The sequence below is a fragment of the Gracilinanus agilis genome, chromosome 3, assembly GCF_016433145.1.
Source record: "Gracilinanus agilis isolate LMUSP501 chromosome 3, AgileGrace, whole genome shotgun sequence".
Lineage (NCBI taxonomy): Eukaryota > Metazoa > Chordata > Mammalia > Didelphimorphia > Didelphidae > Gracilinanus > Gracilinanus agilis.
In genome coordinates, this window is record NC_058132.1 from 382907715 (window position 1) to 382923411 (window position 15697).

Genomic DNA, 15697 nt, shown 5'->3' on the forward strand with positions numbered 1-15697 from the left:
ATATATATATATATATATATATATATAATATCATTCCAGAAGCTACTAGATATTCAAAATAATTTCTGAAGACCTCTTAAAATTACAATTTAAAAACTTAAGTCATTATATTCTCCAAAGGTTGTATGTAGGTTGTAACCAGTTTTGATGGAGTCCATCCATCATCATCTATATGACAATTAACAAAGGCAAAATGAAAGAAAAGGCTTTATAAGCAATATGTGACCTCTATTGATCAGGTGACAAATCCAACATACATAAGGAGTTATGTTTTTTCCACTTAAAAAGGGTTCCTGTATAATGTTTATGGGGTTTTACAATGATATGTTCTTCAGTACAGTCATAGGGGAAAGGTACAAATAAAAAAATCATATAATAGAAATATATCTAATAGGCAAAACATAGTAGCTTAAAATGATTCAATGTAACAGAAAGATATTGATTAGATTAATATATATGGACTTAAATTATTACATTATATATTAGATTAATATATACATATATATATATATATATAAACTTAAAAAGTAAATTAAATCTTAAAACAATCAGCAAAATGTAATAAACAATGATAGGATACAGGCAGTGAATTAAAAAGTCCTTTTTTCCAATTCTAATAGACTTCTTCACTATTATAGAGGGGAAATAAAACTCAAAAGGTTAACATTAATAAACTTCCATATCTCTTTTAAGGTTCCTTCCCCTCCCCAGTATTTTCATCCATTTGTATTTCTTTCATCACAACTCTGAAGTTCCTCATACAAACACTGGGTCGAATCTCCATTCTGCATGTTGAGAGTATTTAAGACTTGTCAAAATATTTCAGTTTTGTCTGCAATTCAAGCAGCCTAGCCTATTGCTATATAGCATATTCTTGAGGAGAAGCAAACAAAATGGGAAATATGCAATGCAAATACAAACTTCCAGTAAAAAAAAATCAAGCAGAGTCAATATGCACTTGCTAGCTCTATGAATTCCAGAATTTTAAGCATGCTTTGCAACAGCAGTATTTCTAAAAAAAGGTATATGGATTTTATTTACAAGTTAAGTAAAAGACCCTGACCAGAAGGAGTAGAGATCTTTTTCAGGTTTTTGCTAAAGGGCTTTTAAGAGCTATTCCCTTGTGTCCTCTTCCCTAAGAGCAAAACTGAGAGAGGAAAACAAAGTCAGGTATTTGAATATGAAATACAGACTACCCCTGATGTTTTGGGTCAGGAAAAAAAGAAAAGAAAAAAAAATCAGACTTATTCCCCAAAACTCTGACTTCAAAAACTAGAAGGGTGGTGGGGCTGAATAGCACAGTTTTTTGTTTTTTTGTTTTGTTTTTTGTTCCATGCTGTGTTCCCTTTCTGAAAATGGCTAGGAAAGACTAGAAAACCCATGTGGGGTGGGGGAAGGGATTGGGGTGGAAGGATTTTTATACATCTTTCTCTGCACAGAGACTCAACTCAGAGATAGTACTGGGAGGCGACAGCAGAGCAGCTCTTAGTCTTCCCAGTGTAAGGAGAGAATTTGTGCAAGGGGAATGGGATGAAAAGGACTTCTGGCAGAGAACTGGGAGAGGAAGGAGGTGGACATTCCAGCTCAGATCCAGTCCTGAGGACTTCCTGAAGCTCTTTCTTTGGACATTGATACCCTGATTACCTGGTCAAAGATTCCATTGCATCTCACCCAGCAGGACTTCAAACATCAAGTCAGCTAAGTGCTTGGACTCCATTTTGGGAACAATCTCTTAGACTCCTTCTCCCATTATCCAACCTTGCGGAGAGACCCTTTCTGATCTAACTTGCAATTATAGAAAAGGATAGAAACAGAAACTTAAGGAGAAGAGGTGACTGGAGATGCTTATGAGTGGGAACCCGAAAGGTTCCTACCCAAGTGACAGACCCCATAGAAATAGAGAAGAGAGTATCCCAAAATCCCTCTGCCTTTCACCCCTTTCCCCAATCCCTGAATTGCAAAGAAAAAGAGCCATTCATTAGTCAGATAGTGTTCTAGAGTACCTGAGAGACAACAGGGGAGGAGGGAACCACAGCTTGGTCTGGCTTCCTTCATCTTGAAGCAAGACCACCCACTATGAAGTTGACTGATCTTGGGAGAGGCTTGCACGAACCCTGTCCTCATTCAGAATAAGATTGGGGTACCATATAACTCATCTTATAGGGAAGCCTCGTCCCCAACTCCTGTGGGGTGGCACAATCATCCAGGTCACCCAGTTTTGGGATGACACCCCCTTGAAGTCTCTCAGTGTATATTTGATGTGAGGGGAAAGCTAGAAGAGAGTCTCATCTTATAAACTCTCTAAATCCCCCTCTATCTAACATTATTTGCTGGCTCCTTCTTTATTTTTATACCAGCATACCTCAGTGGTAGGGAGACCCAGGCAGGAGCAGTAGTGGTCACAATGGTGTGAAAGCAGGTGGGCTGGCATGAAAGCAAGAGGGCAGAAGGGTGGGGTAGCCTGTAAAAAACAGCAGAAGCACAGGTTTGAAAAAATTTATCCATTTTCTATTCTTTTCTCAAAGGCATAAAACATTTTTTAAGAACTCTTTTCCTTCTGGTTGCCAAAAATGTAAAGATTAGAATTAATATACAATTACTAAGTATTATATTTTATAAAGTTTATTAATAATAACTAAAGTAAAAAAAGCTAGCTAACCCAGACCTGGTCAGGACAGAAGAGAGAGAGATGGAGTCACAGAACTTATAAACAATACGTTAATATGCAATGTGGTGGAGATGAAAAGGAATTTTGGGAAATACTGAAGGACTTCTGGGGGATGAAGTCAAGGTACAAAATTCTCTTAACTATACAAGATACGCTGAGGTCTTAAATCAGAACCAGGAGGAGAGTTTTAGCAATTTCGATAGATACTGTTTGGAGGATTAATGAGAACAGATGGAGAAAAATGACCAAAGATAGGCAAGATCTATATAGTTGGAAAGCATATTTATGTTATTGTGATAATGCATTTCCAAACACTAATTGCTTATAGTTAGTTTCCAATTTTTTAATTATGTACCTTAAAAAGATATCCTTGACATTCATACATTTTTTAATTTAATTATTAGTTACTGTATATACTAAAAAAGCAGACTAGCATAATGACTAAAAACCTGGACTCAGAACTAGGAAGACCTGTATTTAATTTTGACCTCTGATACATGCTATGTGACCCTGAACTAGGGACTTAATTTTTCATTGCTCTTAGGAATATCCCCAACTATTGTTTAAAGAGAAATGCTAGTGGATAGAAGGAGTTTTCCTTTTCCAGAGATAACCTATAACAATGAAATCACAGATATTTCCCCAATTGATATGTTGTAGAACAGTGATGGGCAAACTACAGCCTGAGGGCCAGATTTGGGCCCCCTGAAATGTTCTATCCAGCAGCATGACATTATTCCTAATCTGACAAATACAATGAGTAGGATACAATACAATGAAACTGCTAAAGAGTTGCCTTAGAAACAGACTGACAGATGAGCATTTCCTTTCCTTTGGTTCCCTCTTTGAAAAGTTTGCCCATCACTGTTGTATAAGGTACTTAATAAATACTTGCTGATTGAACATATTATGTAGATTCTAAAACTTGTAAAAGCACAGGTTAAAGGGACAACATAAAGGTGAAATAAATAAAAATTTCTATTTAATTTGGGATTATGATTTTGTTGCTCTAAATCAGTGGTTCCCAAACTTTTTTGGCCTACTGCCCCCTTTCCAGAAAAAAATGTTACTTAGAGCCCCCTGGAAATTATGAAACTATTTATTGAACTCAGAATAGAATGTAATACGAAAAAAAATGTAATACGAAAAAGTATGGCCATCACTGCCTCCCTGGATCACTGAAGCACCCACCAGGGGGCTGTAGCACCCACTTTGGGAATCACTGCTTTAAATAAAAACATATATTTTATTGTAAACAATAAAATTAAATGTTTAATTATTTTTGAAATTCTTAGTTTAACACATATTGAAAATGATTGGAAGGTATAATTCTAAGTTTAATTCATTTCAATTCTTGTTTTTCAATCATTGTCATGGCAAAAAACAAAACTCAACAAAAATGCCAAATGAAAATACATAAATCCAAATAGAATAAGGGCATTGTTGCAAAATAACAACCGAAGATACTTCTTAAAGATACATTGATCCAAATGGAAGGAGGGCATTTATTAAACCATCATGTGTGTTTTTCTATTCAATTTGCTAGTTGTACTAAAGGATTTAATTTCTTGCTTATTGTTTTAATGTGTTTAGTAAATTTCTATTTTTTCCTTAGATGGAGGCTGGAGTTTAGGGGACATGCTCTCTGAGGAGTAGGTCCTAGGTCCTGAGGGTGATTTGTTGTTGTAGAAAGAAGTTTTCAGAGGCAGGGCAGGTGGTAGCAAGATGAGTTGGTACCTTTGATTTCCTGGTAATGGTTGGTTACATTCTTTTGCTTCTGGATTCTCCAGTGGGTCTGTGAGTATTTTGGGATGAGGATTTTGGGTCTCATAGAATTTTGTTCATGCCTGCTTGAGTTCATCTCCCACTCACTATGCTGATGATCCTTCTAATCTGCCTCTAGCTCTGTGATCCTTTCTGCTCTTTGTTGTTCCTCTTGCTGCCCCTCCTTCTAATTGCCCATCTTGAGCTTTTCTTGATGTATTTCTTCTCAGGCAAGCTTTGTATTCTCTTTTATTCTAGGGTAAGAATTTGGGACTTGAAAGGGTAATCATTATATATAATTATGTGTTTGCCCATTTATTGCCTAGGGAGGTTTCAAAGATGCTGTCCAGAAGAAGGAGAATCCCAGAAACAGAAGGGTGGCAAATATACAGAACAGCTAGTTTTTCTCCTAGTTTCTGATATGTTTTTCTTGAATCTTGATATACCTTTCAGACTACAGAAAATACCAAACTTTGGCAATTCTTTACCACTATGCCTTTTGTTCATTTAAAATTTTAAATTTATTTACTTGTTACATTGAAATATCCAATTAGCTCCCCTTCTCCTTCCTCCCCTCTCCGATTAGAGTAGAAATAATTTTATTGATAAAAAGATATATTCACATATATAAAGGTATGTATTATTTCTATTTATTAATCCTTTCTCTGGAGGCAGATATACACAATTCATTCGTCAAACAGTATGTCTGTTGCTGTATATAATTTCTTGGTTCTGTTCACCAAAAAGGGAATTGCTATAAATGTTTTAGAACATATATGTTCTTTTCCTTTCTCCCTGTTCATTTTTTATATCAGCAGGACTACTGTTCTAGGTGAAAAAGAGAAGGAAAGGGCATTAAAATTTTGTTGGATAAAATGAATTTTTTATACCTAAGCAATTCCCCCAAAATGAAAAATTTTGTCACTAACGTCCTTCTCAGCAGTGCCAAATCATTCAAAATCAGAAACTGATGCATTTTTTAATCAATTGAAGGGACATTAGAAAAGAGAAATTTCCATCTTTTTAGCCAAAGCACTCTAAAGAGAGTCCAGCTTTTTCATCTGACTTTTAGTTGAAACCTTCCATATCCTTTGTCTCCAGCATTAAAATGTGAACTGCCTGACATCAGAAACTGTATAATTTTCAAATATCCCAGCACTTAAAATCATGTTTTGCACAGAATCAGTGCACAATAAATTCATTATTCTTCTATTTATTCAGTTTTTAAATAATTTCTCAGACAGCTGAAAGTAACAAGCCTTTCTACATACCAAGGAAAACAGAAAGCTAAAGAAGAATTTATCCTTGCCCCCAAGTGGATTACAATCTGTAAATTTCATTCAGTAACACAATTCCCATATTTCAGTACTATGAATTCCTGAGAGGTGGTCCTGAGCAGGTAAAGGCATTTTTACATTCCACATTTTTTTAAATAAATTCTAACTAACATTGATTGAATAAAACAAAATCCTCTAGGGCCCAAAGGAAAAAAATCATTTTAATATATTGATTTAATTTAAAATACCTTTGATTCAAAAGTAAGTCTTTCACTAACCTTAGAATATCTGAGGAGATCATGCCTGCAATTCTTTATAATTTCAATAAATGTACTCATTTTTCAACAATATATATCACTAAGTAGTTAATGTAGATTTAATGGGACCTTAATTTCATATACCCAGTGATGTCTGATTACATTTCAAAACTTTCTCCATTTACCTAAATAACAAATAATTAATTACTTCAAAGCTTGTTGGTTTATGCTTAGACAATTGCCTTTTAATGTGATACTCCATGGCTAATTCATTTCTAGGCTCATGTGGTGCTTTATAAGGCAAAGAGACCAAAGCCAAACCTTCAAGTTATATACCTCTGAACAAAGAATGATCCCTGTACTGATTTCAAATAATAAACATCCATATGAAGAGAAGTTATTAGTTTCTGATTTGCATGCAAACAAAAAAACTTCTATTTTTTGTTTGCTCTTTCTTAATGAACTTTAACTTCATTTAATATATTACTCAATATGAAATCAAATTAGAATATGTCTAATATTTATTTCATGTACAATAGCAGTTCATTCTAGGAAATAATATGTTTTAGTCTTTCACCACTTTAAAATTAATGTTGCAAGCAGGGAGAAAGGCAGGTTTCAATTTAGGAGACACTTCTGAGATTTTCTACTTTGCCCCTTCTCAATTTGCTAATAAGAAACTGAGGACCAAATATAAATTCTAGTACTTATTACTTAAAATCTCATCATACCCTGGACTCGTTCTCTCTTTCCATTTTCAAATTTTATTCCTCTTCAGGCACTCAGTGATTCAGCTATACTCTCCATTTGCTATTCCTCATTAATGAGAAACATCATTGTATTTCCTTATTTTAGCCAGGTCTCTGACTGAAACTAGAATACTCTTCTTCCCACTCTTTATCTACTAATGTCCTTGATTACTTTAAATCTGAATTTATATTTCATCTTATACAGTAAACTTTTCCAAGTTCTTCACTCTCTCATACTTACAACTTCTAGTGCCTTCCCCTTTAAGATTTAATTTCTTCATATGTTTATACACACATGACTATATATATGTACATATAGAGAAATATACTATAATATGCATACCTATGTAATGGCATAGGGATATAAATATATAGATGTAAAAATAGGTTTAAGTAGATATGACAATAGAAAAAAGATAGAGATAGCTAGCTAACCATAATAAATACAGGTAACAGACAGATACATGATAGAGGATGGTATATAAATATATACTATGTACATAAATATTTATGCATTATATCCCTGCATAAAAATGAGCTCCTTGAATATATGCTTGAGAATAAAAATTACTTATTTTACCTTTCTTATATCCATAATTAGCAGATATTAAATGAATAATAAAAAATTGATTGTTCCAAATGATTAAAGGATTTGCTCAAGGTTACATACATAAGAAATGTCAGAAGTGATATTTAAGCTTATCAGATTATAAATCTTTCTACTGCAATAAAGACCCTCCCAAATGTTTGTTTTCCTTCTCCCCCAAGAAATAATAGCCATCTGAACCAATTACAATAAAATAAAGTTCATCTATCAATCAGCTATCAATCAACTATTTTTATCTCTCATGTATCATTTGTCTATTAATCTTTAATGTAACAGTAAATTATCTATCATTTATTATGGTTGGCTATTTATATGTATATAGTGACAGGTGAAAGATAAAATGACTAAGGAAAAATAAAATGGTTTGAACTTCTCAGCATTTTAATTTATTAAGTAATAATATATGCCAATTATCTAACAAATTAGGAATAAATCTGGTCTTCACCTTAAGCCTGACACAGAAAATGCAATTTTATACATTAAAAACAATAAATCAAACAAGGCCAACTGGGCCCTAGGTTCAAATCTAGCCTCAGATACTTCCCAGCTGTGTGACCCTGGGCAAGTCATTTAACCCCCATTGCCTAGCCCTTACCTCTTTTCTGCCTTGGGACCAATACATAGTATTAATTCTAAGACTGAAGGTAAGGATTTAAAAAAAATATTGACTAAATTAAAATCTCCCTGTAGCTCAGTAACCTATTATCAATATCCATTTAATTAGCACATTTTGAATCTAAGATGTTTTATGTAGTTCTCTGGTCCTAGACATATCTTAGACATTCTGGAATAAGCCCCAATCTCAGGGAGGATCCAAAGGAGGCCTCTGTTTCTCTGGTTCCAAAGCACTTGTAGAATTTCCTAGATAATTCTAGTAAAATAACGTTCACTTAACATACTAATTCCTTAAACATTAGAATTGGCTAATGACTCCATGAGACTTCAAGAAACAATAAAACAAAACCAATAGAAAAAAGGGAAATATGTCATTGGAAAAACAACTGACTTGGAAAATAGAAGAGAAATAATTTAAGAATTATTGAGTTACCTGAAAATTATGATAAAAAAGATCCTAAACAGTATATTTTAAGAAATTATTAAGAAAGTGATGATATCCTAGAACCAGGAGATAAAATAAAAATTGAAAGAATCTGTCAATCACCTCCTGAAAGTGATTTCAAAATAAAAACTTCCCGGAACATTATAGACTAATTTCAGAGCTCAAAGGTCAAGGAGAAAATATTGCAAACAGCAGAAAGAAATCATTCCAATACCATTGAATCACTGTCAAGATAACAGGGAATTTAGCGGCTTCTACATGAAATGTTTGCTTGGATTTTAATAATTGAGAGGGCAAAGGAGCTAGCCTTATAAGCAAAAAATATATACCCAGGGAAACCAAAAATAATCTTTAGGGGAGTATTTCTGATGAAAAGACAAGAGTTGAAGACAAAATTTTATTTTCAAAAATGACTCAAGAGAAGCAAGGAAAAAAAGGTAAATATGAAAAAGAAATCATGAGAGATTCAATAAAATTAATCTGTTTATATTCCTACATGGGAAGATGATACTTTTAACTCTTGAGATCTTTTTCATTAGGGCATTTGGAAGAAGCATATATAGAGGACATGGATGGGTGTTGACTATGATGCAATGACATTCAAAATAATTAAAGAGGGAGAGAGAGAGATACAGTGGGAAAGGAGGGCAAGGAGAGGTAGAATTGGGTAAATTATCTCATATAAAAATAGCATCAAAGAATTTTTCCAATGGATAGGACTGCCTGGTAAAGATAGAACTTTACTCACATTGGATTGTTCTGAAAGAATAAGTAGCTTACACATTCAGTTTCATTTAGAAATCTATTTTATCCAAAAAGGAAGTAGGAGAGAAGAAGGATAATAGGAGGGGTGAATAAAGAAGGGCAAATTTTGGGAGGTACTGCTCAGAAGAAAAAAAATTTTGAGGACGGAAAGAGTGAAAGAAGAATAAGTGGGAAATCAGATGGAGCAATATATAAAACTGGTAGCCATAGCTGTGAATGTGAATATGATGAGCTCACCCATAAAATGGGACCATATAGCAGAATGGTTTAAAAAACGGAATCCCACAATTAGTTGTTTACAAGAAATATATGTGAAGCACAGAGAGATGTTTAAAGGAATGAGGCTAGGGCAGACTCTACTGTGATTCAGCTAAATTAAAAAAAAAAGCAGAGTTATCCATTAGGATTCCAAACAAAGCAAAAGCAAAAGTATATCTGGTTAAAAGAGACAAGCAAGTGTCCTAAATCTCTTATAATTTGAGAAATGCAAATCAAAACAACTCTGAAATACCACCTCACACCTTGCAGAATGGTTAATATAACAGCAAAGGAAAGTAATAAATGTTAGAGGGGATGTGGCAAAAATTGGGACACTAATGCATTGCTGGTGAAGTTGTGAATTGATCCAACTATTCTGGAAGGCAATTTGGAACTATGCCCAAAGGGCTTTAAAAGACTGTCTGCCCTTTCATCCAGCCATACCACTGTTGGGTTTGTACCCCAAAGAGATAATATGGAAAAATATGTGTACAAAAATATTTATAGCTGTGCTCTTTGTGGTAGCAAAAAATTGGAAAACAAGGGGATGTCCTTCAATTGGGGAATGGCTAAACAAGTTATGGTATCTGTTGATGATGGAATACCATTGTGCTAAAAGGAATAATAAACTGGAGGAATTCCATGTGAACTGGAAAGACCTCCAGGAATTGATGCAGAGTGAAAGGAACAGAGCCAGAAGAACTTTGTACACAGAGACAGATACACTGTGGTACAATTGAATGTAATGGACTTCTGTACTCGCAGCAATGCAATGACCCAGGACAATTCTGAGGGACTTATGAGAAAGAATGATATCTACATTCAGAGAAAGAACTGTGGGAGTAAAAACACAGAATAAAAACAACTGCTTGATCACATGGTTCATTGGGGATATGAATGAGGTTGTAGACTCTAAATGATCACTCTATTGTAAATATTAATAATATGTAAATAGGTCTTGATCAATGATACATGTAAAACCCAGTGGAATTGCTCATTGGCTACAGGAAGGGCATGGAAACAGAGGGAAAGAACATAAATCATGTAACCATGGAAATTATTCTAAATTAATTAATTAAATGAATAAACTTTAATAAAGGAAAAAAGAAAGAAAAGTAAAAAAAATAAAAAAATAAAAGAGACAAGCAAGAAACTCCATTTTACTAAACAGTATGATAAATAATGAAGAAATATCAATGCTAAAGCTAAACATATGTGTACTAAATATAGTATCCAAATTCTTATAGGAAAAGTAAAATGAGTTACAAGAGGAAATATGTACTAAAAGTATACTATTGAGTGGCCTTGACTTTTCTCTCTCAGAAAAGGATAATCTAACCAAAAATAAACAAGAAAGAAGTTAAGGAAATTAATAGAATTTTAGAAAAATAGCTATTTATAAAACTTTGGAGAAAACTGAACAGAAATAGAAAGGAATATAGCTTTTTCACAGTGTTATATGGCACACACACACATACACATACACATATGACTATCTAGTATAGCATAAACATTTTGCAATCTAATGTAGAAAAGCAGAAATATTAAATGTATTATTTTCAGATGATAATTTAATAAACATTACATTCAATAAAGGGGTATGGAAGCATAGATTGAAAATTAATGGGAAATTCAGCAATCTAATCCTTAAGATCGAGTGAGTCAAATAATGTAAGCTATCAATTATTTTATTAAAAAGTATTACAACAATAAAATAAGAAACCAGAATTTATAGGATGGAGACAAAGCAATATTTAGAGGAAATTTTACATGTCTGACACATCAATAAGAGTTAGAAAAAGTACGTCAATGAATTGAATATACAACAACTAGAAAAAAGACTAATTTAATATTCCCAATTAAACTCCAAACTGGAAATACTGAAAATCAAGAGAGAGATAAGTAAAATCACAATTAAAACAACAATTGAACTATTGAATAAAACTAAGTTCCAACTTTGTAAAAAACAAACTAAAACAATAAAACAGATGAACAATTGGTTAATTTAATAAAAAAGAAAGAAGAAAAAATTGTCAGTATCAAAAATTAAGAGTGAAATCACCACCAAGAATGATGAAACTTGAACAAAATGATTAAGATTTCTTTTGCCTAATTTTATGCCGATAAATCTCACAAAGTGAAAAACAAAAATTGCCCAAATTAAGGGGGGAAAGTCAATAGAATACTTAAATAACTTCATTTTAGAAAAAGAAACTGAAGAATTAGTCACTGAGCTACTTTAAAAAAAATCACCAGTACCTGATAAATTCACGAGTGTGTTCTATTGAACATTTAAAGAACAATTAATTCCGATATTATGTAAACTATTTGGGAAAATGAGCAGAGGGAGGCTACCAAATTCCTTTTACAACAAATCTTTTGTGCTGATACCTAAACTGGGAGACAAATACAGAAAAAGAAAACTATAAACCAATTTTGCTAAGGAATTTTTATGCAAAAAAAAATTAAACCTAATAGTAGCAAGAACATAACAGCAATATATCACAAAGATAATACACTTTGACCATTTGGGATTTATGGCTGGAATTCAGGGCTGGCTCAATATTTGTAAAACTATCAGCCTACGTGATCATATAATAATAAAAAATAAATAGATGAAAATCATACATTTATCTCACTATATTCTGAAGAAGCTTTTGTCAAAAACAACACTCATTCTTATTAAAAATTATGAATCAAAGAAAAAACTTGAGCTTTTATTATTATGATGAGTTTTATTTATCAAAAACTGTAAGCAAATTAGGAAAGCATGGAATGCCATACCTGTCAGATGTTAGAATAAGGGAAGAATTTGTGACCAAACAATAGAAAGGCCATTATAAGATATAATATGAATAATTTTGATCACATCAATTTAGAAATAATTTTGCACAATCAAAAACAATGTAGTCAAGATTGAAGAAAAACAGAGAATGAGAGGGGAAATTCACAAAAGATTTCTCTGGTAAAATCTTAATTTCTCAAGTATAAAGAGAACTCAGCCAAATCTAAAATAATAGGAATCATTATCCAATTAATAAATGGTCAGGTAATATCAACAGCTGTTTTCAGATGAAAAAAATCAAAGCTTTGTATAGTCATATAAAATACTCTAAATAATTACTAATTAGAGAAATGCAAATTAAAAAACTCTGAAGTACTTTCTACCATCTATCAAATTGGGTAATATGATAGAAAAGGAAAATGATAAGTTTTAGCATGAATGTTGATATTTTGGGGTTATTGATGCACTGCTGGTAGAGTTATGAACTAATCTAATCATCCTGGAGAGCAATTTGGAACTATGCTCTAAGGGCTATAAAACTGTGTCTGTTCTCTGACCCAGAAATATTGCTATTAGTTCTGTATCATGAAGAAGTTTAAAAATGGAAAAGGACATATTTACAGAAAAATATTTGCTGCAGCTTTCTTTGTAGTGACAAACAATTGAAAACGGAGAGTATAACCATTAATTTGGGAATGGCTGAATAAATTGTAGTATATGATCATTATGGAATACCATTTTACAAGAAATGTATGGACAACATGCTTTCAGAAAAACCTGGAAAGGTGATGCAAAGTAAAAGAAGCAGAATCATAGTAATAGCAATATTGTATGATGATCAATTGTGAATGACAACTATTCTCAACAACAAAAAATCCACGACAATTCCAAATGACTTGTGATGAAAAATGCTATCCAACCTCCAGAGAAAGAACTGAGAGATGCTGATTGCATATTGAAGAATACTATTTTTTTGCTTCTTAAATTAGTTTTGCTCAGTTTTCTTTTACAACATGACTAATATGGACATTAAAAATATATATCCCTCCTAATATCATTGTTAATAAAGTATGTCATTCACTTTAAAGCAATATATATGATTGGCTATTACTTTTTCACAAGGTTTGGATTTGAGTTTTGAAATAAAAATATATATTTATTATCTAGTGAAATACATATGTTAAATATAAATGCTATTCTAAATTACCACTAAATTATAAAATTATGTATGTGTTTTCAATTATATTAATTCATATCCAATTATTTAACTTTCCTTTTCAACTATGTTAATATTGTTAGAGTATTGGTTAGCACCTAAAATCTTTTAGGGAATTGAGAATGGAACTTTCTATTGAAAAAAGTGTTAATTTCATAAGTGATGTTTCAAAGTTAAAAAAAATCTTGAAGACAATAATACATGAGGAGACAATGAACCATCTATTTGCTTATATGATTGCAAGTCTCCAGATTCAGTTGAATTATATCCAGTTGTCATCCATCTCCACAATATTGCTCAAATCCATCTCTACTCATAGTTCCACCACTTAAGTTTAAACTTCATTATTGTGATGTCTGATTGATTTTTTGTCTCTTAGCCAGAGTGTATGCCACCTGTTTCTTGCCTAATTTACACAGCAACAAGAGAGAAAAAATCCTAAGAGAATTAATCATGTTATTCTTCAGACCAAATATAATCAGTGGCTTCCTACTGTCTACATTTCAAAATTCAAACACCTCAGTTCGTTATTTAAAAGTCTACCTAGTATGATAGAAAAACATAGAAGAATATTGGCCAAATAGTGTCTATGCAGTGGAAGGCATTAATATCTAGAAGTGAAAGAAAAGCTGAAGCAATTTGAGCAACTGACCCAGAAAATTGATACTTTGGGGGTACATAATTACTACCTCTCAAATACAGGATGTATTCCATTTAGTGCTCTTTAAAATGACCTAAAAGAGTAGTGAGGTTTTCAGATACCCTGCCTATATTACACTTATATCTAGAAGAATTGTATTTCTTTTGTGTCTAACTAGAATTAACAAATAAGTCCACTGGATGAAATTTATAAAGAAACAAATTTAGGTTCAATATCAGGAAGGACTTTTGAGAAAGTGGAATGGTATCAGAGAGGGGCTGCATGAAATAATGAGAAAGCTAGATGTGGAGTCAGAATAAACTTGGGTTTGTATACCATCTCTGAAGTATACTAGTCTTTTGCCCTTAATTCAACAAATTATTTAACCTCTTTCAGCTTCTTCTTTTCTCACCTATAATATGACATTAATAGGTCTAGTATATATTTTATGAGTAACTCCTTGTCTCATATATTAGCAGGAAGAAATGCTGCAGATAGGGCATGGGAAGAAGAGGAATCTCTGCTGCTTGGTGGATGAACTTGAAATATCAGGAAACTAGGAATAATTACTGGGCTACCTTAGAGTTCTTTAAGTCAAGACTAGGCATATTTCAATATCTTTGATATAAAAATATATATCTGTAATTTCCATAATTATGAGAAATAATAGCTAATTCCTCATGACTATAGATAATATCTATTTTAATAAGCAGGAGTCCAATATGTTAGTTATTACTTATATTAACACAAGAATAGACTTTTTTTGGGGGTGGGGGACTTTGGGAGGTAAGGTAGTCCCCATCAAAAGTCTTCAAGTAGAAACTGTATGACCAACTGTCAGGGCCTTTGCATATGAGATACCTATATATAATCCAGCATACTTTTATTAAATAGACATGCACTCTATGCTTTTCCTTTGTTCTCTCAATTAGTGACTGAGAATATAAATATAGATATGAAAAAGATTCTCAAGGAATTTGGAAATCAGATTCCATAAATGACTATGATCCAATAGAGCAGTGATGGAGAACTTTTTAGAGACAGAGTGCCAGGTATTGCCCCTATTCCACCCCACCCCCAATTGAGTGCCTTGCCAACCCCCTCCAGAAACCATGTATTGAGCTGCCCCCATCACCCTACCCCCTTATCCCAGACAAGAGAGGAAGGAAGCACTCTCACTGTGCTGCTGGGCTGAGAAGTGTGTGATGAGAGCCATGTGTGAATAGGGGGAGGAGAGTGGCCAGAGTGCTACACTCTCCTCAAGCTCTGCTCCCCTCCAGCTATGTGCCATGCTGTGAGTTATACTCCCCTCAAACCTAGTTCCTCTCCAACCCCACTACAGAGATCACCTTCACCACAGGCTCAACAGGCTGCCATCTGTACCACACCTTCATGCAGTATATGAGCCCCACCTTCAAGTGCTTTACTCTACACAGAGGAGGGAGGAAGAGCTCCCACTGGGCTGCTGGGCAGAGTGGAAAGTGAAGTGAGGAATGTCCTCAGGTGCACGGAGAGGGGGAGAGGAATAGCTCCACTCTCTCTGGTTTCTAGTAATGAAGTCTGGGGAGGGAGTTGCGTGTGCCTACAGAGAGTGTTCTGTATTCCATCTTAGACACCTGTGCCATAGAATCACCATCACTGCAACAGAGAA